Source organism: Crinia signifera, unplaced genomic scaffold (assembly GCF_055691185.1).
Source record: "Crinia signifera unplaced genomic scaffold, ASM5569118v1 HAP2_SCAFFOLD_153, whole genome shotgun sequence".
In the NCBI taxonomy this organism is placed as follows: domain Eukaryota; kingdom Metazoa; phylum Chordata; class Amphibia; order Anura; family Myobatrachidae; genus Crinia; species Crinia signifera.
Window position 1 is genome coordinate 80980 of NW_028142046.1, and position 25514 is coordinate 106493.

General features: G+C 35.4%; 18 non-coding genes across 18 annotated transcripts; all 18 read right to left on the reverse strand.

Moving 5' to 3' along the window:
* Positions 1 to 1875: 1875 nt before the first annotated feature.
* Positions 1876 to 1948, reverse strand: TRNAK-UUU (transfer RNA lysine (anticodon UUU)). Its single transcript has one exon. It is a non-coding gene; the product is annotated as a tRNA-Lys (tRNA).
* Positions 1949 to 3290: 1342 nt separating this feature from the next.
* Positions 3291 to 3363, reverse strand: TRNAK-UUU (transfer RNA lysine (anticodon UUU)). The gene has a single exon. It is a non-coding gene; the product is annotated as a tRNA-Lys (tRNA).
* Positions 3364 to 4544: 1181 nt separating this feature from the next.
* On the reverse strand, positions 4545 to 4617 carry TRNAK-UUU (transfer RNA lysine (anticodon UUU)). The gene has a single exon. It is a non-coding gene; the product is annotated as a tRNA-Lys (tRNA).
* A 255-nt stretch (positions 4618 to 4872) lies between these two features.
* On the reverse strand, positions 4873 to 4945 carry TRNAK-UUU (transfer RNA lysine (anticodon UUU)). The gene has a single exon. It is a non-coding gene; the product is annotated as a tRNA-Lys (tRNA).
* Positions 4946 to 5962: 1017 nt separating this feature from the next.
* Positions 5963 to 6035, reverse strand: TRNAK-UUU (transfer RNA lysine (anticodon UUU)). The gene has a single exon. It is a non-coding gene; the product is annotated as a tRNA-Lys (tRNA).
* Positions 6036 to 8803: 2768 nt separating this feature from the next.
* On the reverse strand, positions 8804 to 8876 carry TRNAK-UUU (transfer RNA lysine (anticodon UUU)). Its single transcript has one exon. It is a non-coding gene; the product is annotated as a tRNA-Lys (tRNA).
* Positions 8877 to 9894: 1018 nt separating this feature from the next.
* Positions 9895 to 9967, reverse strand: TRNAK-UUU (transfer RNA lysine (anticodon UUU)). The gene has a single exon. It is a non-coding gene; the product is annotated as a tRNA-Lys (tRNA).
* Positions 9968 to 10575: 608 nt separating this feature from the next.
* Positions 10576 to 10648, reverse strand: TRNAK-UUU (transfer RNA lysine (anticodon UUU)). The gene has a single exon. It is a non-coding gene; the product is annotated as a tRNA-Lys (tRNA).
* A 1018-nt stretch (positions 10649 to 11666) lies between these two features.
* On the reverse strand, positions 11667 to 11739 carry TRNAK-UUU (transfer RNA lysine (anticodon UUU)). Its single transcript has one exon. It is a non-coding gene; the product is annotated as a tRNA-Lys (tRNA).
* A 607-nt stretch (positions 11740 to 12346) lies between these two features.
* On the reverse strand, positions 12347 to 12419 carry TRNAK-UUU (transfer RNA lysine (anticodon UUU)). The gene has a single exon. It is a non-coding gene; the product is annotated as a tRNA-Lys (tRNA).
* A 1397-nt stretch (positions 12420 to 13816) lies between these two features.
* Positions 13817 to 13889, reverse strand: TRNAK-UUU (transfer RNA lysine (anticodon UUU)). The gene has a single exon. It is a non-coding gene; the product is annotated as a tRNA-Lys (tRNA).
* A 91-nt stretch (positions 13890 to 13980) lies between these two features.
* Positions 13981 to 14053, reverse strand: TRNAK-UUU (transfer RNA lysine (anticodon UUU)). The gene has a single exon. It is a non-coding gene; the product is annotated as a tRNA-Lys (tRNA).
* A 1017-nt stretch (positions 14054 to 15070) lies between these two features.
* On the reverse strand, positions 15071 to 15143 carry TRNAK-UUU (transfer RNA lysine (anticodon UUU)). The gene has a single exon. It is a non-coding gene; the product is annotated as a tRNA-Lys (tRNA).
* A 3285-nt stretch (positions 15144 to 18428) lies between these two features.
* Positions 18429 to 18501, reverse strand: TRNAK-UUU (transfer RNA lysine (anticodon UUU)). Its single transcript has one exon. It is a non-coding gene; the product is annotated as a tRNA-Lys (tRNA).
* A 1018-nt stretch (positions 18502 to 19519) lies between these two features.
* Positions 19520 to 19592, reverse strand: TRNAK-UUU (transfer RNA lysine (anticodon UUU)). Its single transcript has one exon. It is a non-coding gene; the product is annotated as a tRNA-Lys (tRNA).
* Positions 19593 to 22925: 3333 nt separating this feature from the next.
* Positions 22926 to 22998, reverse strand: TRNAK-UUU (transfer RNA lysine (anticodon UUU)). The gene has a single exon. It is a non-coding gene; the product is annotated as a tRNA-Lys (tRNA).
* A 91-nt stretch (positions 22999 to 23089) lies between these two features.
* On the reverse strand, positions 23090 to 23162 carry TRNAK-UUU (transfer RNA lysine (anticodon UUU)). The gene has a single exon. It is a non-coding gene; the product is annotated as a tRNA-Lys (tRNA).
* Positions 23163 to 24179: 1017 nt separating this feature from the next.
* On the reverse strand, positions 24180 to 24252 carry TRNAK-UUU (transfer RNA lysine (anticodon UUU)). Its single transcript has one exon. It is a non-coding gene; the product is annotated as a tRNA-Lys (tRNA).
* Positions 24253 to 25514: the final 1262 nt, after the last annotated feature.

The window sequence follows — 25514 nt, forward strand, 5'->3', positions numbered from 1 at the left end:
AGAATTAAATAAAGTTTTGCAGTTGTAAAACATTTGTTTCTGGAGATTATTTCAGATGAAATGACATTTAGCCTCTGCATATTCAATAGTTTCTTTATCATTTTAATGAGTGAAGACAATGAAACCAATAGTCCATTTAATATTTTCACAGGAATTTGCCAGCCTGTACAGATACTCAATGAACAATGAGTATATGAAGCAACAACAATTAAAAGATGCCTGCCTCAATGGGTGATTTTACACTTTGCAAAGTTCTCCATTTCACAAAGAACAATCTGTTTTTAAAAAGATACTCACCTGAACCGGGATATGCCAAAGAAAATTTTCTTTGTTGAAAACGGAAAAAGATTTGTATTATTGTTAGAATAAACAGAGAAGTTTAGCTTTTAGAGTCTCTTGATGAAATATTTTTTCTGCATGTGAGCTTATGCTGCAGATCATTAGATACCATAAACATACACGCCCAAACAGGGACTTGAACCCTGGACCCTCAAATTAAAAGTCTGATGCTCTTCCGACTGAGCTATCCAGGCTCTGATGCTCTCATTGTGCCATCCCAGAAAGCAATATTTCACTTGGAAAAGCTGTTTATTAAACGCACAACAGTATTGTTTAAAAAGATCTCGCCCGAACAGGGACTTGAATCCTGGACCCTCAGATTAAAAGTCTGATGCTCTACCGACTGAGCTATCCAGGCTCTGTTAGGAAAGTGATGCCAGTTTAGAAGGTTCTGCAAACTATAAAAAAGGGAAAATTTTAGTACGCAAAAATGGAAAAAGATCTGTGTTACTGAAAGTATAAACTGAGAAGTTTGACTTGTAGGACCTCTTGACAAAACACAAATGATATGCCTCTAGGTTTACAGTGCAGATCATTAGATGCCATCAATAGTAGCACCCTTCAAAAATGTCTTTCCATTCTAATACATGAAGAAAATTGATTTGTTACTAGTCTAATTGAAATGCTGTGTGCCTCTCACAGTAAGATGAATTTGAGTCTCTGATGAAATGTAGCCTTCCAGATTTAATTTTTAACTGTACTACTTGGCGATGATTTAATTACTGCCTAAAGATGTTAATGTCTGCCAATTGAAAAGAGATCAAGTAGAGTCCAATCTAAAATGAGGCCAAATGATTGTCTATTATGTGGATATTTGAAATGTGACAAATAATGTACAGACTTTTCTTGGCTCAAAACATATTCTCCCTAGCTCATGTGATGAGGCTAAAACGAACCTAAATACTGAAGGAAAGAAGAATTAAATAAAGTTTTGCAGTTGTAAAACATTTGTTTCTGGAGATTATTTCAGATGAAATGACATTTAGCCTCTGCATATTCAATAGTTTCTTTATCATTTTAATGAGTGAAGACAATGAAACCAATAGTCCATTTAATATTTTCACAGGAATTTGCCAGCCTGTACAGATACTCAATGAACAATGAGTATATGAAGCAACAACAATTAAAAGATGCCTGCCTCAATGGGTGATTTTACACTTTGCAAAGTTCTCCATTTCCCAAAGAACAATCTGTTTTTAAAAAGATACCTGGACCGGGATATGCCAAAGAAAATTTTCTTTGTTGAAAACGGAAAAAGATTTGTATTATTGATAGAATAAACAGAGAAGTTTAGCTTTTAGAGTCTCTTGATGAAATATTTTTTTCTGCAACTGAGCTTATGCTGCAGATCATTAGATACCATAGATATACATGCCCGAACAGGGACTTGAACCCTTGACCCTCAGATTAAAAGTCTAATGCTCTACCGACTGAGCTATCCAGGCTCTGATGTTCTCATTGTGCCATCCCAGAAAGTAATATTTTACTTGGAAAAGCTGTTTATTAAACGCACAACAGTATTGTTTAAAAGGATCTCGCCCGAACAGGGACTTGAACCCTGGACCCTCAGATTAAAAGTCTGATGCTCTACCGACTGAGCTATCCAGGCTCTGATGCTCTCATTGTGCCATCCCAGAAAGTAATATTTTACTTAGAAAAGCTGTTTATTAAACGGACAACAGTATTGTTTAAAAAGATCTCGCCCAGACAGGGACTTGAACCCTGGACCCTCAGATTAAAAGTCTGATGCTCTACTGACTGAGCTATCCAGGCTCTGGTATGAAAGTGATGACAGTTTAGAAGGTTCTGCAAACTATAAAAAAGGGAAAATTTTAGTACGCAAAAATGGAAAAAGATCTGTGTTACTAAAAGTATAAACTGAGAAGTTTGACTTGTAGGACCTCTTGACAAAACACAAATGATATGCCTCTAGGTTTACAGTGCAGATCATTAGATGCCATCAATAGTAGCACCCTTCAAAAATGTCTTTCCATTCTAATACATGAAGAAAATTGATTTGTTACTAGTCTAATTGAAATGCTGTGTGCCTCTCACAGTAAGATGAATTTGAGTCTCTGATGAAATGTAGCCTTCCAGATTTAATTTTTAACTGTACTACTTGGCGATGATTTAATTACTGCCTAAAGATGTTAATGTCTGCCAATTGAAAAGAGATCAAGTAGAGTCCAATCTAAAATGAGGCCAAATGATTGTCTATTATGTGGATATTTGAAATGTGACAAATAATGTACAGACTTTTCTTGGCTCAAAACATATTCTCCCTAGCTCATGTGATGAGGCTAAAACGAACCTAAATACTGAAGGAAAGAAGAATTAAATAAAGTTTTGCAGTTGTAAAACATTTGTTTCTGGAGATTATTTCAGATGAAATGACATTTAGCCTCTGCATATTCAATAGTTTCTTTATCATTTTAATGAGTGAAGACAATGAAACCAATAGTCCATTTAATATTTTCACAGGAATTTGCCAGCCTGTACAGATACTCAATGAACAATGAGTATATGAAGCAACAACAATTAAAAGATGCCTGCCTCAATGGGTGATTTTACACTTTGCAAAGTTCTCCATTTCCCAAAGAACAATCTGTTTTTAAAAAGATACCTGGACCGGGATATGCCAAAGAAAATTTTCTTTGTTGAAAACGGAAAAAGATTTGTATTATTGATAGAATAAACAGAGAAGTTTAGCTTTTAGAGTCTCTTGATGAAATATTTTTTTCTGCAACTGAGCTTATGCTGCAGATCATTAGATACCATAGATATACATGCCCGAACAGGGACTTGAACCCTTGACCCTCAGATTAAAAGTCTAATGCTCTACCGACTGAGCTATCCAGGCTCTGATGTTCTCATTGTGCCATCCCAGAAAGTAATATTTTACTTGGAAAAGCTGTTTATTAAACGCACAACAGTATTGTTTAAAAGGATCTCGCCCGAACAGGGACTTGAACCCTGGACCCTCAGATTAAAAGTCTGATGCTCTACCGACTGAGCTATCCAGGCTCTGATGCTCTCATTGTGCCATCCCAGAAAGTAATATTTTACTTAGAAAAGCTGTTTATTAAACGGACAACAGTATTGTTTAAAAAGATCTCGCCCAGACAGGGACTTGAACCCTGGACCCTCAGATTAAAAGTCTGATGCTCTACTGACTGAGCTATCCAGGCTCTGGTATGAAAGTGATGACAGTTTAGAAGGTTCTGCAAACTATAAAAAAGGGAAAATTTTAGTACGCAAAAATGGAAAAAGATCTGTGTTACTAAAAGTATAAACTGAGAAGTTTGACTTGTAGGACCTCTTGACAAAACACAAATGATATGCCTCTAGGTTTACAGTGCAGATCATTAGATGCCATCAATAGTAGCACCCTTCAAAAATGTCTTTCCATTCTAATACATGAAGAAAATTGATTTGTTACTAGTCTAATTGAAATGCTGTGTGCCTCTCACAGTACGATAAATTTGAGTCTCTGATGAAATGTAGCCTTCCTGATTTAATTTTTAACTGTACTACTTGGCGATGATTTAATTACTGCCTAAAGATGTTAATGTCTGCCAATTGAAAAGAGATCAAGTAGAGTCCAATGTAAAATGAGGCCAAATGATTGTCTATTATGTGGATATTTGAAATGTGACAAATAATGTACAGACTTTTCTTGGCTCAAAACATATTCTCCCTAGCTCATGTGATGAGGCTAAAACGAACCTAAATACTGAAGGAAAGAAGAATTAAATAAAGTTTTGCAGTTGTAAAACATTTGTTTCTGGAGATTATTTCAGATGAAATGACATTTAGCCTCTGCATATTCAATAGTTTCTTTATCATTTTAATGAGTGAAGACAATGAAACCAATGTCCATTTAAAATTTTCACAGGAATTTGCCAGCCTGTACAGATACTCAATGAACAATGAGTATATGAAGCAACAACAATTAAAAGATGCCTGCCTCAATGGGTGATTTTCCACTTTGCAAAGTTCTCCATTTCACAAAGAACAATCTGTTTTTAAAAAGATACTCACCTGAACCGGGATATGCCAAAGAAAATTTTCTTTGTTGAAAACGGAAAAAGATTTGTATTATTGATAGAATAAACAGAGAAGTTTAGCTTTTAGAGTCTCTTGATGAAATATTTTTTTCTGCAACTGAGCTTATGCTGCAGATCATTAGATACCATAAATATAAACGCCCGAACAGGGACTTGAACCCTGGACCCTCAGATTAAAAGTCTGATGCTCTACCGACTGAGCTATCCAGGCTCTGATGTTCTCATAGTGCCATCCCAGAAAGTAATATTTTACTTGGAAAAGCTGTTTATTAAACGCACAACAGTATTGTTTAAAAAGATCTCGCCCGAACAGGGACTTGAACCCTGGACACTCAGATTAAAAGTCTGATGCTCTACCGACTAAGCTATCCAGGCTCTGATGCTCTCATTGTGCCATCCCAGAAAGTAATATTTTACTTAGAAAAGCTGTTTATTAAACGGACAACAGTATTGTTTAAAAAGATCTCGCCCGGACAGGGACTTGAACCCTGGACCCTCAGATTAAAAGTCTGATGCTCTACCGACTGAGCTATCCAGGCTCTGGTAGGAAAGTGATGCCAGTTTAGAAGGTTCTGCAAACTATAAAAAAGGGAAAATTTTAGTACGCAAAAATGGAAAAAGATCTGTGTTACTAAAAGTGTAAACTGAGAAGTTTGACTTGTAGGACCTCTTGACAAAACACAAATGATATGCCTCTAGGTTTACAGTGCAGATCATTAGATGCCATCAATAGTAGCACCCTTCAAAAATGTCTTTCCATTCTAATACATGAAGAAAATTGATTTGTTACTAGTCTAATTGAAATGCTGTGTGCCTCTCACAGTACGATGAATTTGAGTCTCTAATGAAATGTAGCCTTCCAGATTTAATTTTTAACTGTACTACTTGGCGATGATTTAATTACTGCCTAAAGATGTTAATGTCTGCCAATTGAAAAGAGATCAAGTAGAGTCCAATGTAAAATGAGGCCAAATGATTGTCTATTATGTGGATATTTGAAATGTGACAAATAATGTACAGACTTTTCTTGGCTCAAAACATATTCTCCCTAGCTCATGTGATGAGGCTAAAACGAACCTAAATACTGAAGGAAAGAAGAATTAAATAAAGTTTTGCAGTTGTAAAACATTTGTTTCTGGAGATTATTTCAGATGAAATGACATTTAGCCTCTGCATATTCAATAGTTTCTTTATCATTTTAATGAGTGAAGACAATGAAACCAATGTCCATTTAAAATTTTCACAGGAATTTGCCAGCCTGTACAGATACTCAATGAACAATGAGTATATGAAGCAACAACAATTAAAAGATGCCTGCCTCAATGGGTGATTTTCCACTTTGCAAAGTTCTCCATTTCACAAAGAACAATCTGTTTTTAAAAAGATACTCACCTGAACCGGGATATGCCAAAGAAAATTTTCTTTGTTGAAAACGGAAAAAGATTTGTATTATTGATAGAATAAACAGAGAAGTTTAGCTTTTAGAGTCTCTTGATGAAATATTTTTTTCTGCAACTGAGCTTATGCTGCAGATCATTATATACCATAAATATAAACGCCCGAACAGGGACTTGAACCCTGGACCCTCAGATTAAAAGTCTGATGCTCTACCGACTGAGCTATCCAGGCTCTGATGTTCTCATAGTGCCATCCCAGAAAGTAATATTTTACTTGGAAAAGCTGTTTATTAAACGCACAACAGTATTGTTTAAAAAGATCTCGCCCGAACAGGGACTTGAACCCTGGACACTCAGATTAAAAGTCTGATGCTCTACCGACTAAGCTATCCAGGCTCTGATGCTCTCATTGTGCCATCCCAGAAAGTAATATTTTACTTAGAAAAGCTGTTTATTAAACGGACAACAGTATTGTTTAAAAAGATCTCGCCAGGACAGGGACTTGAACCCTGGACCCTCAGATTAAAAGTCTGATGCTCTACCGACTGAGCTATCCAGGCTCTGGTAGGAAAGTGATGCCAGTTTAGAAGGTTCTGCAAACTATAAAAAAGGGAAAATTTTAGTACGCAAAAATGGAAAAAGATCTGTGTTACTAAAAGTGTAAACTGAGAAGTTTGACTTGTAGGACCTCTTGACAAAACACAAATGATATGCCTCTAGGTTTACAGTGCAGATCATTAGATGCCATCAATAGTAGCACCCTTCAAAAATGTCTTTCCATTCTAATACATGAAGAAAATTGATTTGTTACTAGTCTAATTGAAATGCTGTGTGCCTCTCACAGTACGATGAATTTGAGTCTCTGATGAAATGTAGCCTTCCAGATTTAATTTTTAACTGTACTACTTGGCGATGATTTAATTACTGCCTAAAGATGTTAATGTCTGCCAATTGAAAAGAGATCAAGTAGAGTCCAATGTAAAATGAGGCCAAATGATTGTCTATTATGTGGATATTTGAAATGTGACAAATAATGTACAGACTTTTCTTGGCTCAAAACATATTCTCCCTAGCTCATGTGATGAGGCTAAAACGAACCTAAATACTGAAGGAAAGAAGAATTAAATAAAGTTTTGCAGTTGTAAAACATTTGTTTCTGGAGATTATTTCAGATGAAATGACATTTAGCCTCTGCATATTCAATAGTTTCTTTATCATTTTAATGAGTGAAGACAATGAAACCAATAGTCCATTTAATATTTTCACAGGAATTTGCCAGCCTGTACAGATACTCAATGAACAATGAGTATATGAAGCAACAACAATTAAAAGATGCCTGCCTCAATGGGTGATTTTACACTTTGCAAAGTTCTCCATTTCACAAAGAACAATCTGTTTTTAAAAAGATACTCACCTGAACCGGGATATGCCAAAGAAAATTTTCTTTGTTGAAAACGGGAAAAGATTTGTATTATTGTTAGAATAAACAGAGAAGTTTAGCTTTTAGAGTCTCTTGATGAAATATTTTTTCTGCATCTGAGCTTATGCTGCAGATCGTTAGATACCATAAATATACACGCCCAAACAGGGACTTGAACCCTGGACCCTCAAATTAAAAGTCTGATGCTCTACCGACTGAGCTATCCAGGCTCTGATGCTCTCATTGTGCTCATTGTTCTCATTGTGCCATCCCAGAAAGTAATATTTTACTTGGAAAAGCTGTTTATTAAACGCACAACATTATTGTTTATAAAGATCTCGCCTGAACAGGGACTTGAACCCTGGACCCTCAGATTAAAAGTCTGATGCTCTACCGACTCTGGCAGGAAAGTGATGCCAGTTTAGAAGGTTCTGCAAACTATAAAAAAGGGAAAATTTTAGTACGCAAAAATGGAAAAAGATCTGTGTTACTGAAAGTATAAACTGAGAAGTTTAACTTGTAGGACCTCTTGACAAAACACAAATGATATGCCTCTAGGTTTACAGTGCAGATCATTAGATGCCATCAATATTAGCACCCTTCAAAAATGTCTTTCCATTCTAATAGATGAAGAAAATTGATTTGTTACTAGTCTAATTGAAATGCTGTGTGCCTCTCACAGTACGATGAATTTGAGTCTCTGATGAAATGTAGCCTTCCAGATTTAATTTTTAACTGTACTACTTGGCGATGATTTAATTACTGCCTAAAGATGTTAATGTCTGCCAATTGAAAAGAGATCAAGTAGAGTCCAATGTAAAATGAGGCCAAATGATTGTCTATTATGTGGATATTTGAAATGTGACAAATAATGTACAGACTTTTCTTGGCTCAAAACATATTCTCCCTAGCTCATGTGATGAGGCTAAAACGAACCTAAATACTGAAGGAAAGAAGAATTAAATAAAGTTTTGCAGTTGTAAAACATTTGTTTCTGGAGATTATTTCAGATGAAATGACATTTAGCCTCTGCATATTCAATAGTTTCTTTATCATTTTAATGAGTGAAGACAATGAAACCAATAGTCCATTTAAAATTTTCACTGGAATTTGCCAGCCTGTACAGATACTCAATGAACAATAAGTATATGAAGCAACAACAATTAAAAGATGCCTGCCTCAATGGGTGATTTTCCACTTTGCAAAGTTCTCCATTTCACAAAGAACAATCTGTTTTTAAAAAGATACTCACCTGAACCTGGATATGCCAAAGAAAATTTTCTTTGTTGAAAACGGAAAAAGATTTGTATTATTGATAAAATAAACAGAGAAGTTTAGCTTTTAGAGTCTCTTGATGAAATATTTTTTTCTGCATCTGAGCTTATGTTGCAGATCATTAGATACCATAAATATACACACCCGAACAGGGACTTGAACCCTGGACCCTCAGATTAAAAGTCTGATGCTCTACCGACTGAGCTATCCAGGCTCTGATGCTCTCATTGTGCCATCCCAGAAAGTAATATTTTACTTAGAAAAGCTGTTTATTAAACGCACAACATTATTGTTTAAAAAGATCTCGCCTGAACAGGGACTTGAACCCTGGACCCTCAGATTAAAAGTCTGATGCTCTACCGACTGAGCTATCCAGGCTCTGGCAGGAAAGTGATGCCAGTTTAGAAGGTTCTGCAAACTATAAAAAAGGGAAAATTTCAGTACGCAAAAATGGAAAAAGATCTGTGTTACTGAAAGTATAAACTGAGAAGTTTGACTTGTAGGACCTCTTGACAAAACACAAATGATATGCCTCTAGGTTTACAGTGCAGATCATTAGATGCCATTAATATTAGCACCCTTCAAAAATGTCTTTCCATTCTAATAGATGAAGAAAATTGATTTGTTACTAGTCTAATTGAAATGCTGTGTGCCTCTCACAGTACGATGAATTTGAGTCTCTGATGAAATGTAGCCTTCCAGATTTAATTTTTAACTGTACTACTTGGCGATGATTTAATTACTGCCTAAAGATGTTAATGTCTGCCAATTAAAAAGAGATCAAGTAGAGTCCAATGTAAAATGAGGCCAAATGATTGTCTATTATGTGGATATTTGAAATGTGACAAATAATGTACAGACTTTTCTTGGCTCAAAACATATTCTCCCTAGCTCATGTGATGAGGCTAAAACGAACCTAAATACTGAAGGAAAGAAGAATTAAATAAAGTTTTGCAGTTGTAAAACATTTGTTTCTGGAGATTATTTCAGATGAAATGACATTTAGCCTCTGCATATTCAATAGTTTCTTTATCATTTTAATGAGTGAAGACAATGAAACCAATAGTCCATTTAAAATTTTCACTGGAATTTGCCAGCCTGTACAGATACTCAATGAACAATGAGTATATGAAGCAACAACAATTAAAAGATGCCTGCCTCAATGGGTGATTTTCCACTTTGCAAAGTTCTCCATTTCACGAAGAACAATCTGTTTTTAAAAAGATACTCACCTGAACCGGGATATGCCAAAGAAAATTTTCTTTGTTGAAAACGGAAAAAGATTTGTATTATTGATAGAATAAACAGAGAAGTTTAGCTTTTAGAGTCTCTTGATGAAATATTTTTTTCTGCATCTGAGCTTATGCTGCAGATCATTAGATACCATAAATATACACGCCCGAACAGGGACTTGAACCCTGGACCCTCAGATTAAAAGTCTGATGCTCTACCAACTGAGCTATCCAGGCTCTGATGTTCTCATTGTGCCATCCCAGAAAGTAATATTTTACTTGGAAAAGCTGTTTATTAAACGCACAACAGTATTGTTTAAAAAGATCTCGCCCGAACAGGGACTTGAACCCTGGACCCTCAGATTAAAAGTCTGATGCTCTACCGACTCTGGCAGGAAAGTGATGCCAGTTTAGAAGGTTCAGCAAACTATAAAAAAGGGAAAATTTTAGTATGCAAAAATGGAAAAAGATCTGTGTTACTGAAAGTATAAACTGAGAAGTTTGACTTGTAGGACCTCTTAAAAAAAAAACAAATGATATGCCTCTAGGTTTACAGTGCAGATCATTAGATGCCATCAATATTAGCACCCTTCAAAAATGTCTTTCCATTCTAATAGATGAAGAAAATTGATTTGTTACTAGTCTAATTGAAATGCTGTGTGCCTCTCACAGTACGATGAATTTGAGTCTCTGATGCCAAAGAAAATTTTCTTTGTTGAAAACGGAAAAAGATTTGTATTATTGATAGAATAAACAGAGAAGTTTAGCTTTTAGAGTCTCTTGATGAAATTAAATTTTCTGCATCTGAGCTTATGCTGCAGATCATTAGATACCATAAATATACACGCCCGAACAGGGACTTGAACCCTGGACCCTCAGATTAAAAGTCTGATGCTCTACCGACTGAGCTATCCAGGCTCTGGCAGGAAAGTGATGCCAGTTTAGAAGGTTCTGCAAACTATAAAAAAGGGAAAATTTCAGTACGCAAAAATGGAAAAAGATCTGTGTTACTGAAAGTATAAACTGAGAAGTTTGACTTGTAGGACCTCTTGACAAAACACAAATGATATGCCTCTAGGTTTACAGTGCAGATCATTAGATGCCATTAATATTAGCACCCTTCAAAAATGTCTTTCCATTCTAATAGATGAAGAAAATTGATTTGTTACTAGTCTAATTGAAATGCTGTGTGCCTCTCACAGTACGATGAATTTGAGTCTCTGATGAAATGTAGCCTTCCAGATTTAATTTTTAACTGTACTACTTGGCGATGATTTAATTACTGCCTAAAGATGTTAATGTCTGCCAATTAAAAAGAGATCAAGTAGAGTCCAATGTAAAATGAGGCCAAATGATTGTCTATTATGTGGATATTTGAAATGTGACAAATAATGTACAGACTTTTCTTGGCTCAAAACATATTCTCCCTAGCTCATGTGATGAGGCTAAAACGAACCTAAATACTGAAGGAAAGAAGAATTAAATAAAGTTTTGCAGTTGTAAAACATTTGTTTCTGGAGATTATTTCAGATGAAATGACATTTAGCCTCTGCATATTCAATAGTTTCTTTATCATTTTAATGAGTGAAGACAATGAAACCAATAGTCCATTTAAAATTTTCACTGGAATTTGCCAGCCTGTACAGATACTCAATGAACAATGAGTATATGAAGCAACAACAATTAAAAGATGCCTGCCTCAATGGGTGATTTTCCACTTTGCAAAGTTCTCCATTTCACGAAGAACAATCTGTTTTTAAAAAGATACTCACCTGAACCGGGATATGCCAAAGAAAATTTTCTTTGTTGAAAACGGAAAAAGATTTGTATTATTGATAGAATAAACAGAGAAGTTTAGCTTTTAGAGTCTCTTGATGAAATATTTTTTTCTGCATCTGAGCTTATGCTGCAGATCATTAGATACCATAAATATACACGCCCGAACAGGGACTTGAACCCTGGACCCTCAGATTAAAAGTCTGATGCTCTACCAACTGAGCTATCCAGGCTCTGATGTTCTCATTGTGCCATCCCAGAAAGTAATATTTTACTTGGAAAAGCTGTTTATTAAACGCACAACAGTATTGTTTAAAAAGATCTCGCCCGAACAGGGACTTGAACCCTGGACCCTCAGATTAAAAGTCTGATGCTCTACCGACTCTGGCAGGAAAGTGATGCCAGTTTAGAAGGTTCAGCAAACTATAAAAAAGGGAAAATTTTAGTATGCAAAAATGGAAAAAGATCTGTGTTACTGAAAGTATAAACTGAGAAGTTTGACTTGTAGGACCTCTTGACAAAACACAAATGATATGCCTCTAGGTTTACAGTGCAGATCATTAGATGCCATCAATATTAGCACCCTTCAAAAATGTCTTTCCATTCTAATAGATGAAGAAAATTGATTTGTTACTAGTCTAATTGAAATGCTGTGTGCCTCTCACAGTACGATGAATTTGAGTCTCTGATGCCAAAGAAAATTTTCTTTGTTGAAAACGGAAAAAGATTTGTATTATTGATAGAATAAACAGAGAAGTTTAGCTTTTAGAGTCTCTTGATGAAATTAAATTTTCTGCATCTGAGCTTATGCTGCAGATCATTAGATACCATAAATATACACGCCCGAACAGGGACTTGAACCCTGGACCCTCAGATTAAAAGTCTGATGCTCTACCGACTGAGCTATCCAGGCTCTGATGTTCTCATTGTGCCATCCCAGAAAGTAATATTTTACTTGGAAAAGCTGTTTATTAAACGCACAACAGTATTGTTTAAAAAGATCTCGCCCGAACAGGGACTTGAAACCTGGACCCTCAGATTAAAAGTCTGATGCTCTACCGACCGAGCTATCCAGGCTCTCGTAGGAAAGTGATGCCAGTTTAGAAGGTTCTGCAAACTATAAAAAAGGGAAAATTTTAGTACGCAAAAATGGAAAAAGATCTGTGTTACTGAAAGTATAAACTGAGAAGTTTAACTTGTAGGACCTCTTGACAAAACACAAATGATATGCCTCTAGGTTAACAGTGCAGATCATTAGATGCCATCAATATTAGCACCCTTCAAAAATGTCTTTCCATTCTAATAGATGAAGAAAATTGATTTGTTACTAGTCTAATTGAAATGCTGTGTGCCTCTCACAGTACGATGAATTTGAGTCTCTGATGAAATGTAGCCTTCCAGATTTAATTTTTAACTGTACTACTTGGCGATGATTTAATTACTGCCTAAAGATGTTAATGTCTGCCAATTGAAAAGAGATCAAGTAGAGTCCAATGTAAAATGAGGCCAAATGATTGTCTATTATGTGGATATTTGAAATGTGACAAATAATGTACAGACTTTTCTTGGCTCAAAACATATTCTCCCTAGCTCATGTGATGAGGCTAAAACGAACCTAAATACTGAAGGAAAGAAGAATTAAATAAAGTTTTGCAGTTGTAAAACATTTGTTTCTGGAGATTATTTCAGATGAAATGACATTTAGCCTCTGCATATTCAATAGTTTCTTTATCATTTTAATGAGTGAAGACAATGAAACCAATAGTCCATTTAATATTTTCACAGGAATTTGCCAGCCTGTACAGATACTCAATGAACAATGAGTATATGAAGCAACAACAATTAAAAGATGCCTGCCTCAATGGGTGATTTTCCACTTTGCAAAGTTCTCCATTTCACAAAGAACAATCTGTTTTTAAAAAGATACTCACCTGAACCGGGATATGCCAAAGAAAATTTTCTTTGTTGAAAACGGAAAAAGATTTGTATTATTGATAGAATAAACAGAGAAGTTTAGCTTTTAGAGTCTCTTGATGAAATATTTTTTTCTGCATCTGAGCTTATGCTGCAGATCATTAGATACCATAAATATACACGCCCGAACAGGGACTTGAACCCTGGACCCTCAGATTAAAAGTCTGATGCTCTACCGACTGAGCTATCCAAAGAAAATTTTCTTTGTTGAAAACGGAAAAATATTTGTATTATTGATAGAATAAACAGAGAAGTTTAGCTTTTAGAGTCTCGTAATGAAATATTTTTTCTGCATCTGAGCTTATGCTGCAGATCATTAGATACCATAAACATACACGCCTGAACAGGGACTTGAACCCTGGACCCTCAGATTAAAAGTCTGATGCTCTACCGACTGAGCTATCCAGGCTCTGATGTTCTCATTGTGCCATCCCAGAAAGTAATATTTTACTTGGAAAAGCTGTTTATTAAACGCAAAACAGTATTGTTTAAAAGGATCTCGCCCGAACAGGGACTTGAACCCTGGACCCTCAGATTAAAAGTCTGATGCTCTACCGACTGAGCTATCCAGGCTCTGGTAGGAAAATGATGCCAGTTTAGAAGGTTTTGCAAACTATAAAAAAGGGAAAATTTTAGTACGCAAAAATGGAAAAAGATCTGTGTTACTGAAAGTATAAACTGAGAAGTTTGACTTGTAGGACCTCTTGACAAAACACAAATGATATGCCTCTAGGTTTACAGTGCAAATCATTAGATGCCATCAATATTAGCACCCTTCAAAAATGTCTTTCCATTCTAATAGATGGAGAAAATTGATTTGTTACTAGTCTAATTGAAATGCTGTGTGCCTCTCACAGTACGATGAATTTGAGTCTCTGATGAAATGTAGCCTTCCAGATTTAATTTTTAACTGTACTACTTGGCGATGATTTAATTACTGCCTAAAGATGTTAATGTCTGCCAATTGAAAAGAGATCAAGTAGAGTCCAATGTAAAATGATGCCAAATGATTGTCTATTATGTGGATATTTGAAATGTGACAAATAATGTAAAGACTTTTCTTGGCTCAAAACATATTCTCCCTAGCTCATGTGATGAGGCTAAAACGAACCTAAATACTGAAGGAAAGAAGAATTAAATAAAGTTTTGCAGTTGTAAAACATTTGTTTCTGGAGATTATTTCAGATGAAATGACATTTAGCCTCTGCATATTCAATAGTTTCTTTATCATTTTAATGAGTGAAGACAATGAAACCAATGTCCATTTAAAATTTTCACAGGAATTTGCCAGCCTGTACAGATACTCAATGAACAATGAGTATATGAAGCAACAACAATTAAAAGATGCCTGCCTCAATGGGTGATTTTCCACTTTGCAAAGTTCTCCATTTCACGAAGAACAATCTGTTTTTAAAAAGATACTCACCTGAACCGGGATATGCCAAAGAAAATTTTCTTTGTTGAAAACGGAAAAAGATTTGTATTATTGATAGAATAAACAGAGAAGTTTAGCTTTTAGAGTCTCTTGATGAAATATTTTTTTCTGCATCTGAGCTTATGCTGCAGATCATTAGATACCATAAATATACACGCCCGAACAGGGACTTGAACCCTGGACCCTCAGATTAAAAGTCTGATGCTCTACCAACTGAGCTATCCAGGCTCTGATGTTCTCATTGTGCCATCCCAGAAAGTAATATTTTACTTGGAAAAGCTGTTTATTAAACGCACAACAGTATTGTTTAAAAAGATCTCGCCCGAACAGGGACTTGAACCCTGGACCCTCAGATTAAAAGTCTGATGCTCTACCGACTCTGGCAGGAAAGTGATGCCAGTTTAGAAGGTTCAGCAAACTATAAAAAAGGGAAAATTTTAGTATGCAAAAATGGAAAAAGATCTGTGTTACTGAAAGTATAAACTGAGAAGTTTGACTTGTAGGACCTCTTGACAAAACACAAATGATATGCCTCTAGGTTTACAGTGCAGATCATTAGATGCCATCAATATTAGCACCCTTCAAAAATGTCTTTCCATTCTAATAGATGAAGAAAATTGATTTGTTACTAGTCTAATTGAAATGCTGTGTGCCTCTCACAGTACGATGAATTTGAGTCTCTGATGCCAAAGAAAATTTTCTTTGTTGAAAACGGAAAAAGATTTGTATTATTGATAAAATAAACAGAGAATTTTAGCTTTTAGAGTCTCTTGATGAAATATTTTTTTTCTGCATCTGAGCTTATGTTGCAGATCATTAGATACCATAAATATACACACCCGAACAGGGACTTGAACCCTGGACCCTCAGATTAAAAGTCTGATGCTCTACCGACTGAGCTATCCAGGCTCTGATGCTCTCATTGTGCCATCCCAGAAAGTAATATTTTACTTAGAAAAGCTGTTTATTAAACGCACAACATTATTGTTTAAAAAGATCTTGCCTGAACAGGGACTTGAACCCTAGACCCTCAGATTAAAAGTCTGATGCTCTACCGACTGAGCTATCCATGCTCTGGCAGGAAAGTTATGCCAGTTTAGAAGGTTCTGCAAACTATAAAAAAGGGAAAATTTTAGTACGCAAAAATGGAAAAAGATCTGTGTTACTGAAAGTATAAACTGAGAAGTTTGACTTGTAGGACCTCTTGACAAAACACAAATGATATGCCTCTAGGTTTACAGTGCAGATCATTAGATGCCATCAATATTAGCACCCTTCAAAAATGTCTTTCCATTCTAATAGATGAAGAAAATTGATTTGTTACTAGTCTAATTGAAATGCTGTGTGCCTCTCACAGTACGATGAATTTGAGTCTCTGATGAAATGTAGCCTTCCAGATTTAATTTTTAACTGTACTACTTGGCGATGATTTAATTACTGCCTAAAGATGTTAATGTTTGCCAATTAAAAAGAGATCAAGTAGAGTCCAATGTAAAATGAGGCCAAATGATTGTCTATTATGTGGATATTTGAAATGTGACAAATAATGTACAGACTTTTCTTGGCTCAAAACATATTCTCCCTAGCTCATGTGATGAGGCTAAAACGAACCTAAATACTGAAGGAAAGAAGAATTAAATAAAGTTTTGCAGTTGTAAAACATTTGTTTCTGGAGATTATTTCAGATGAAATGACATTTAGCCTCTGCATATTCAATAGTTTCTTTATCATTTTAATGAGTGAAGACAATGAAACCAATAGTCCATTTAATATTTTCACAGGAATTTGCCAGCCTGTACAGATACTCAATGAACAATGAGTATATGAAGCAACAACAATTAAAAGATGCCTGCCTCAATGGGTGATTTTACACTTTGCAAAGTTCTCCATTTCACAAAGAACAATCTGTTTTTAAAAAGATACTCACCTGAACCGGGATATGCCAAAGAAAATTTTCTTTGTTGAAAACGGGAAAAGATTTGTATTATTGTTAGAATAAACAGAGAAGTTTAGCTTTTAGAGTCTCTTGATGAAATATTTTTTCTGCATCTGAGCTTATGCTGCAGATCGTTAGATACCATAAATATACACGCCCAAACAGGGACTTGAACCCTGGACCCTCAAATTAAAAGTCTGATGCTCTACCGACTGAGCTATCCAGGCTCTGATGCTCTCATTGTGCTCATTGTTCTCATTGTGCCATCCCAGAAAGTAATATTTTACTTGGAAAAGCTGTTTATTAAACGCACAACATTATTGTTTATAAAGATCTCGCCTGAACAGGGACTTGAACCCTGGACCCTCAGATTAAAAGTCTGATGCTCTACCGACTCTGGCAGGAAAGTGATGCCAGTTTAGAAGGTTCTGCAAACTATAAAAAAGGGAAAATTTTAGTACGCAAAAATGGAAAAAGATCTGTGTTACTGAAAGTATAAACTGAGAAGTTTAACTTGTAGGACCTCTTGACAAAACACAAATGATATGCCTCTAGGTTTACAGTGCAGATCATTAGATGCCATCAATATTAGCACCCTTCAAAAATGTCTTTCCATTCTAATAGATGAAGAAAATTGATTTGTTACTAGTCTAATTGAAATGCTGTGTGCCTCTCACAGTACGATGAATTTGAGTCTCTGATGAAATGTAGCCTTCCAGATTTAATTTTTAACTGTACTACTTGGCGATGATTTAATTACTGCCTAAAGATGTTAATGTCTGCCAATTGAAAAGAGATCAAGTAGAGTCCAATGTAAAATGAGGCCAAATGATTGTCTATTATGTGGATATTTGAAATGTGACAAATAATGTACAGACTTTTCTTGGCTCAAAACATATTCTCCCTAGCTCATGTGATGAGGCTAAAACGAACCTAAATACTGAAGGAAAGAAGAATTAAATAAAGTTTAGCAGTTGTAAAACATTTGTTTCTGGAGATTATTTCAGATGAAATGACATTTAGCCTCTGCATATTCAATAGTTTCTTTATCATTTTAATGAGTGAAGACAATGAAACCAATAGTCCATTTAAAATTTTCACTGGAATTTGCCAGCCTGTACAGATACTCAATGAACAATAAGTATATGAAGCAACAACAATTAAAAGATGCCTGCCTCAATGGGTGATTTTCCACTTTGCAAAGTTCTCCATTTCACAAAGAACAATCTGTTTTTAAAAAGATACTCACCTGAACCTGGATATGCCAAAGAAAATTTTCTTTGTTGAAAACGGAAAAAGATTTGTATTATTGATAAAATAAACAGAGAAGTTTAGCTTTTAGAGTCTCTTGATGAAATATTTTTTTCTGCATCTGAGCTTATGTTGCAGATCATTAGATACCATAAATATACACACCCGAACAGGGACTTGAACCCTGGACCCTCAGATTAAAAGTCTGATGCTCTACCGACTGAGCTATCCAGGCTCTGATGCTCTCATTGTGCCATCCCAGAAAGTAATATTTTACTTAGAAAAGCTGTTTATTAAACGCACAACATTATTGTTTAAAAAGATCTCGCCTGAACAGGGACTTGAACCCTGGACCCTCAGATTAAAAGTCTGATGCTCTACCGACTGAGCTATCCAGGCTCTGGCAGGAAAGTGATGCCAGTTTAGAAGGTTCTGCAAACTATAAAAAAGGGAAAATTTTAGTACGCAAAAATGGAAAAAGATCTGTGTTACTGAAAGTATAAACTGAGAAGTTTGACTTGTAGGACCTCTTGACAAAACACAAATGATATGCCTCTAGGTTTACAGTGCAGATCATTAGATGCCATCAATATTAGCACCCTTCAAAAATGTCTTTCCATTCTAATAGATGAAGAAAATTGATTTGTTACTAGTCTAATTGAAATGCTGTGTGCCTCTCACAGTACGATGAATTTGAGTCTCTGATGAAATGTAGCCTTCCAGATTTAATTTTTAACTGTACTACTTGGCGATGATTTAATTACTGCCTAAAGATGTTAATGTCTGCCAATTAAAAAGAGATCAAGTAGAGTCCAATGTAAAATGAGGCCAAATGATTGTCTATTATGTGGATATTTGAAATGTGACAAATAATGTACAGACTTTTCTTGGCTCAAAACATATTCTCCCTAGCTCATGTGATGAGGCTAAAACGAACCTAAATACTGAAGGAAAGAAGAATTAAATAAAGTTTTGCAGTTGTAAAACATTTGTTTCTGGAGATTATTTCAGATGAAATGACATTTAGCCTCTGCATATTCAATAGTTTCTTTATCATTTTAATGAGTGAAGACAATGAAACCAATAGTCCATTTAAAATTTTCACTGGAATTTGCCAGCCTGTACAGATACTCAATGAACAATGAGTATATGAAGCAACAACAATTAAAAGATGCCTGCCTCAATGGGTGATTTTCCACTTTGCAAAGTTCTCCATTTCACGAAGAACAATCTGTTTTTAAAAAGATACTCACCTGAACCGGGATATGCCAAAGAAAATTTTCTTTGTTGAAAACGGAAAAAGATTTGTATTATTGATAGAATAAACAGAGAAGTTTAGCTTTTAGAGTCTCTTGATGAAATATTTTTTTCTGCATCTGAGCTTATGCTGCAGATCATTAGATACCATAAATATACACGCCCGAACAGGGACTTGAACCCTGGACCCTCAGATTAAAAGTCTGACGCTCTACCAACTGAGCTATCCAGGCTCTGATGTTCTCATTGTGCCATCCCAGAAAGTAATATTTTACTTGGAAAAGCTGTTTATTAAACGCACAACAGTATTGTTTAAAAAGATCTCGCCCGAACAGGGACTTGAACCCTGGACCCTCAGATTAAAAGTCTGATGCTCTACCGACTCTGGCAGGAAAGTGATGCCAGTTTAGAAGGTTCAGCAAACTATAAAAAAGGGAAAATTTTAGTATGCAAAAATGGAAAAAGATCTGTGTTACTGAAAGTATAAACTGAGAAGTTTGACTTGTAGGACCTCTTGACAAAACACAAATGATATGCCTCTAGGTTTACAGTGCAGATCATTAGATGCCATCAATATTAGCACCCTTCAAAAATGTCTTTCCATTCTAATAGATGAAGAAAATTGATTTGTTACTAGTCTAATTGAAATGCTGTGTGCCTCTCACAGTACGATGAATTTGAGTCTCTGATGCCAAAGAAAATTTTCTTTGTTGAAAACGGAAAAAGATTTGTATTATTGATAGAATAAACAGAGAAGTTTAGCTTTTAGAGTCTCTTGATGAAATTAAATTTTCTGCATCTGAGCTTATGCTGCAGATCATTAGATACCATAAATATACACGCCCGAACAGGGACTTGAACCCTGGACCCTCAGATTAAAAGTCTGATGCTCTACCGACTGAGCTATCCAGGTTCTGATGTTCTCATTGTGCCATCCCAGAAAGTAATATTTTACTTGGAAAAGCTGTTTATTAAACGCACAACAGTATTGTTTAAAAAGATCTCGCCCGAACAGGGACTTGAACCCTGGACCCTCAGATTAAAAGTCTGATGCTCTACCGACCGAGCTATCCAGGCTCTCGTAGGAAAGTGATGCCAGTTTAGAAGGTTCTGCAAACTATAAAAAAGGGAAAATTTTAGTACGCAAAAATGGAAAAAGATCTGTGTTACTGAAAGTATAAACTGAGAAGTTTAACTTGTAGGACCTCTTGACAAAACACAAATGATATGCCTCTAGGTTAACAGTGCAGATCATTAGATGCCATCAATATTAGCACCCTTCAAAAATGTCTTTCCATTCTAATAGATGAAGAAAATTGATTTGTTACTAGTCTAATTGAAATGCTGTGTGCCTCTCACAGTACGATGAATTTGAGTCTCTGATGAAATGTAGCCTTCCAGATTTAATTTTTAACTGTACTACTTGGCGATGATTTAATTACTGCCTAAAGATGTTAATGTCTGCCAATTGAAAAGAGATCAAGTAGAGTCCAATGTAAAATGAGGCCAAATGATTGTCTATTATGTGGATATTTGAAATGTGACAAATAATGTACAGACTTTTCTTGGCTCAAAACATATTCTCCCTAGCTCATGTGATGAGGCTAAAACGAACCTAAATACTGAAGGAAAGAAGAATTAAATAAAGTTTTGCAGTTGTAAAACATTTGTTTCTGGAGATTATTTCAGATGAAATGACATTTAGCCTCTGCATATTCAATAGTTTCTTTATCATTTTAATGAGTGAAGACAATGAAACCAATAGTCCATTTAAAATTTTCACTGGAATTTGCCAGCCTGTACAGATACTCAATGAACAATAAGTATATGAAGCAACAACAATTAAAAGATGCCTGCCTCAATGGGTGATTTTCCACTTTGCAAAGTTCTCCATTTCACAAAGAACAATCTGTTTTTAAAAAGATACTCACCTGAACCTGGATATGCCAAAGAAAATTTTCTTTGTTGAAAACGGAAAAAGATTTGTATTATTGATAAAATAAACAGAGAATTTTAGCTTTTAGAGTCTCTTGATGAAATATTTTTTTTCTGCATCTGAGCTTATGTTGCAGATCATTAGATACCATAAATATACACACCCGAACAGGGACTTGAACCCTGGACCCTCAGATTAAAAGTCTGATGCTCTACCGACTGAGCTATCCAGGCTCTGATGCTCTCATTGTGCCATCCCAGAAAGTAATATTTTACTTAGAAAAGCTGTTTATTAAACACACAACATTATTGTTTAAAAAGATCTTGCCTGAACAGGGACTTGAACCCTAGACCCTCAGATTAAAAGTCTGATGCTCTACCGACTGAGCTATCCATGCTCTGGCAGGAAAGTGATGCCAGTTTAGAAGGTTCTGCAAACTATAAAAAAGGGAAAATTTTAGTACGCAAAAATGGAAAAAGATCTGTGTTACTGAAAGTATAAACTGAGAAGTTTGACTTGTAGGACCTCTTGACAAAACACAAATGATATGCCTCTAGGTTTACAGTGCAGATCATTAGATGCCATCAATATTAGCACCCTTCAAAAATGTCTTTCCATTCTAATAGATGAAGAAAATTGATTTGTTACTAGTCTAATTGAAATGCTGTGTGCCTCTCACAGTACGATGAATTTGAGTCTCTGATGAAATGTAGCCTTCCAGATTTAATTTTTAACTGTACTACTTGGCGATGATTTAATTACTGCCTAAAGATGTTAATGTTTGCCAATTAAAAAGAGATCAAGTAGAGTCCAATGTAAAATGAGGCCAAATGATTGTCTATTATGTGGATATTTGAAATGTGACAAATAATGTACAGACTTTTCTTGGCTCAAAACATATTCTCCCTAGCTCATGTGATGAGGCTAAAACGAACCTAAATACTGAAGGAAAGAAGAATTAAATAAAGTTTTGCAGTTGTAAAACATTTGTTTCTGGAGATTATTTCAGATGAAATGACATTTAGCCTCTGCATATTCAATAGTTTCTTTATCATTTTAATGAGTGAAGACAATGAAACCAATAGTCCATTTAATATTTTCACAGGAATTTGCCAGCCTGTACAGATACTCAATGAACAATGAGTATATGAAGCAACAACAATTAAAAGATGCCTGCCTCAATGGGTGATTTTCCACTTTGCAAAGTTCTCCATTTCACAAAGAACAATCTGTTTTTAAAAAGATACTCACCTGAACCGGGATATGCCAAAGAAAATTTTCTTTGTTGAAAACGGAAAAAGATTTGTATTATTGATAGAATAAACAGAGAAGTTTAGCTTTTAGAGTCTCTTGATGAAATATTTTTTTCTGCATCTGAGCTTATGCTGCAGATCATTAGATACCATAAATATACACGCCCGAACAGGGACTTGAACCCTGGACCCTCAGATTAAAAGTCTGATGCTCTACCGACTGAGCTATCCAAAGAAAATTTTCTTTGTTGAAAACGGAAAAATATTTGTATTATTGATAGAATAAACAGAGAAGTTTAGCTTTTAGAGTCTCGTAATGAAATATTTTTTCTGCATCTGAGCTTATGCTGCAGATCATTAGATACCATAAACATACACGCCTGAACAGGGACTTGAACCCTGGACCCTCAGATTAAAAGTCTGATGCTCTACCGACTGAGCTATCCAGGCTCTGATGTTCTCATTGTGCCATCCCAGAAAGTAATATTTTACTTGGAAAAGCTGTTTATTAAACGCAAAACAGTATTGTTTAAAAGGAACTCGCCCGAACAGGGACTTGAACCCTGGACCCTCAGATTAAAAGTCTGATGCTCTACCGACTGAGCTATCCAGGCTCTGGTAGGAAAATGATGCCAGTTTAGAAGGTTTTGCAAACTATAAAAAAGGGAAAATTTTAGTACGCAAAAATGGAAAAAGATCTGTGTTACTGAAAGTATAAACTGAGAAGTTTGACTTGTAGGACCTCTTGACAAAACACAAATGATATGCCTCTAGGTTTACAGTGCAAATCATTAGATGCCATCAATATTAGCACCCTTCAAAAATGTCTTTCCATTCTAATAGATGGAGAAAATTGATTTGTTACTAGTCTAATTGAAATGCTGTGTGCCTCTCACAGTACGATGAATTTGAGTCTCTGATGAAATGTAGCCTTCCAGATTTAATTTTTAACTGTACTACTTGGCGATGATTTAATTACTGCCTAAAGATGTTAATGTCTGCCAATTGAAAAGAGATCAAGTAGAGTCCAATGTAAAATGATGCCAAATGATTGTCTATTATGTGGATATTTGAAATGTGACAAATAATGTAAAGACTTTTCTTGGCTCAAAACATATTCTCCCTAGCTCATGTGATGAGGCTAAAACGAACCTAAATACTGAAGGAAAGAAGAATTAAATAAAGTTTTGCAGTTGTAAAACATTTGTTTCTGGAGATTATTTCAGATGAAATGACATTTAGCCTCTGCATATTCAATAGTTTCTTTATCATTTTAATGAGTGAAGACAATGAAACCAATGTCCATTTAAAATTTTCACAGGAATTTGCCAGCCTGTACAGATACTCAATGAACAATGAGTATATGAAGCAACAACAATTAAAAGATGCCTGCCTCAATGGGTGATTTTCCACTTTGCAAAGTTCTCCATTTCACAAAGAACAATCTGTTTTTAAAAAGATACTCACCTGAACCGGGATATGCCAAAGAAAATTTTCTTTGTTGAAAACGGAAAAAGATTTGTATTATTGATAGAATAAACAGAGAAGTTTAGCTTTTAGAGTCTCTTGATGAAATATTTTTTTCTGCAACTGAGCTTATGCTGCAGATCATTAGATACCATAAATATAAACGCCCGAACAGGGACTTGAACCCTGGACCCTCAGATTAAAAGTCTGATGCTCTACCGACTGAGCTATCCAGGCTCTGATGTTCTCATAGTGCCATCCCAGAAAGTAATATTTTACTTGGAAAAGCTGTTTATTAAACGCACAACAGTATTGTTTAAAAAGATCTCGCCCGAACAGGGACTTGAACCCTGGACACTCAGATTAAAAGTCTGATGCTCTACCGACTAAGCTATCCAGGCTCTGATGCTCTCATTGTGCCATCCCAGAAAGTAATATTTTACTTAGAAAAGCTGTTTATTAAACGGACAACAGTATTGTTTAAAAAGATCTCGCCAGGACAGGGACTTGAACCCTGGACCCTCAGATTAAAAGTCTGATGCTCTACCGACTGAGCTATCCAGGCTCTGGTAGGAAATTGATGCCAGTTTAGAAGGTTCTGCAAACTATAAAAAAGGGAAAATTTTAGTACGCAAAAATGGAAAAAGATCTGTGTTACTAAAAGTGTAAACTGAGAAGTTTGACTTGTAGGACCTCTTGACAAAACACAAATGATATGCCTCTAGGTTTACAGTGCAGATCATTAGATGCCATCAATAGTAGCACCCTTCAAAAATGTCTTTCCATTCTAATACATGAAGAAAATTGATTTGTTACTAGTCTAATTGAAATGCTGTGTGCCTCTCACAGTACGATGAATTTGAGTCTCTGATGAAATGTAGCCTTCCAGATTTAATTTTTAACTGTACTACTTGGCGATGATTTAATTACTGCCTAAAGATGTTAATGTCTGCCAATTGAAAAGAGATCAAGTAGAGTCCAATGTAAAATGAGGCCAAATGATTGTCTATTATGTGGATATTTGAAATGTGACAAATAATGTACAGACTTTTCTTGGCTCAAAACATATTCTCCCTGGCTCATGTGATGAGGCTAAAACGAACCTAAATACTGAAGGAAAGAAGAATTAAATAAAGTTTTGCAGTTGTAAAACATTTGTTTCTGGAGATTATTTCAGATGAAATGACATTTAGCCTCTGCATATTCAATAGTTTCTTTATCATTTTAATGAGTGAAGACAATGAAACCAATAGTCCATTTAATATTTTCACAGGAATTTGCCAGCCTGTACAGATACTCAATGAACAATGAGTATATGAAGCAACAACAATTAAAAGATGCCTGCCTCAATGGGTGATTTTACACTTTGCAAAGTTCTCCATTTCACAAAGAACAATCTGTTTTTAAAAAGATACTCACCTGAACCGGGATATGCCAAAGAAAATTTTCTTTGTTGAAAACGGGAAAAGATTTGTATTATTGTTAGAATAAACAGAGAA